Source organism: Nannospalax galili, unplaced genomic scaffold (genome assembly GCF_000622305.1).
Source record: "Nannospalax galili isolate Female #2095 unplaced genomic scaffold, S.galili_v1.0 scaffold188, whole genome shotgun sequence".
NCBI classification, from domain to species: domain Eukaryota; kingdom Metazoa; phylum Chordata; class Mammalia; order Rodentia; family Spalacidae; genus Nannospalax; species Nannospalax galili.
Genome location: NW_008360325.1, coordinates 7,372,838 through 7,374,762, shown reverse-complemented (window position 1 = coordinate 7,374,762; position 1,925 = coordinate 7,372,838). Strand labels below are relative to the sequence as shown.

At 43.5% G+C, this 1,925-nt stretch overlaps 1 protein-coding gene across 7 annotated transcripts in view; it reads left to right on the top strand.

The window, feature by feature from the left end:
• Vrk1 (VRK serine/threonine kinase 1) overlaps positions 1–1,925 on the top strand; it is a 91,244-nt gene that overhangs the window by 68,962 nt on the left and 20,357 nt on the right. The window lies entirely within an intron of this gene.

The window sequence follows — 1,925 nt, the reverse complement described above, 5'->3', positions numbered from 1 at the left end:
CTCTCTCTCTCTCTCTCTCTGTCTCTCTCTCTCTCTCTCTCTCTCTCTCATTATATGGGTATGTACATGCCCTTCTTTCCTTCTCTATATTTTCTCCTAATTTTCCAGTTTTATTTTTTTTAGTTATATTATGCTAATTGGTCTTTGTAAAGAGTCTGAAAATAATCATCCACTGTTAAATCCCTCTTGGCACTCAGCCACAGGCTACAAAGAGCTGAGTAAGAGCAAAGGCCTTCCACTGCAAATCAGCAGTCTGCAGCTGCTCTGGTGGACAGCTCCCTTCTTCTCCGAGGTGAAGCAACTCAGCTGTGCGTGTTACCATGTAGCCTGTTGTTGGAGTCCAGTTTCTTCACATGCATCACTGAGCCTGGGGCGGGGGCGGGGGGGAATCTGTCCGGCTGTTTTAACATGCTAACACAGATAAGCTGTATAAACTGGAAATTCAGACTGTTGGAGTTGGTGTACTGTGTTTTCTGATGCTTTGGTCACAGCTCTGTAGTTGACTCAGTATTTACTGAGCTTTGTCCTTAGGGTCATCAATTAGTTATATTGGATTTCCTCTTATTTGGTTGAATTTGGTCGAGTAAGTTTTTTCCTCTTAAGTTTTGAAGTGAGATTACTATCCATGCATCAAAAAGTACACAAGTTAGTGTGCAGTTTGAACTTAGGTGAGCATCCCAGTATGCGCTCCTGTATCGTCTTCATCCCAGTGTTCTCCTGTGTCGTCTTCATCCCAATGTTCTCCTGTATCTTCTTCATCCCAATGTTCTCCTGTATCGTCTTCATCCCAATGTTCTCCTGTATCGTCTTCATCCCAATGTTCTCCTGTATCGTCTTCATCCCAATGTTCTCCTGTATCGTCTTCATCCCAATGTTCTCCTGTATCGTCTTCATCCCAATGTTCTCCTGTATCGTCTTCATCCCAATGTTCTCCTGTATCGTCTTCATCCCAATGTTCTCCTGTATCGTCTTCATCCCAATGTTCTCCTGTATCGTCTTCATCCCAATGTTCTCCTGTATCGTCTTCATCCCAATGTTCTCCTGTATCGTCTTCATCCCAATGTTCTCCTGTATCGTCTTCATCCCAATGTTCTCCTGTATCGTCTTCATCCCAATGTTCTCCTGTATCGTCTTCATCCCAATGTTCTCCTGTATCGTCTTCATCCCAATGTTCTCCTGTATCGTCTTCATCCCAATGTTCTCCTGTATCGTCTTCATCCCAATGTTCTCCTGTATCGTCTTCATCCCAATGTTCTCCTGTATCGTCTTCATCCCAATGTTCTCCTGTATCGTCTTCATCCCAATGTTCTCCTGTATCGTCTTCATCCCAATGTTCTCCTGTATCGTCTTCATCCCAATGTTCTCCTGTATCGTCTTCATCCCAGTGTTCTCCTGTATCTTCTTCATCCCAATGTTCTCCTGTGCCGTCTTCATCCCAATGTTCTCCTGTATCTTCTTCATCCCAGTGTTCTCCTGTATCGTCTTCATCCCAATGTTCTCCTGTATCTTCTTCATCCCAATGTTCTCCTGTATCATCTTCATCCCAATGTTCTCCTGTATCTTCTTCATCCCAATGTTCTCCTGTATCGTCTTCATCCCAATGTTCTCCTGTATCTTCTTCATCCCAATGTTCTCCTGTATCATCTTCATCCCAATGTTCTCCTGTATCTTCTTCATCCCAATGTTCTCCTGTATCGTCTTCATCCCAATGTTCTCCTGTATCTTCTTCATCCCAATGTTCTCCTGTATCATCTTCATCCCAATGTTCTCCTGTATCTTCTTCATCCCAATGTTCTCCTGTATCGTCTTCATCCCAATGTTCTCCTGTATCTTCTTCATCCCAATGTTCTCCTGTATCATCTTCATCCCAATGTTCTCCTGTATCTTCTTCATCCCAGTGTTCTCCTGTGCCGTCTTCATCCCAA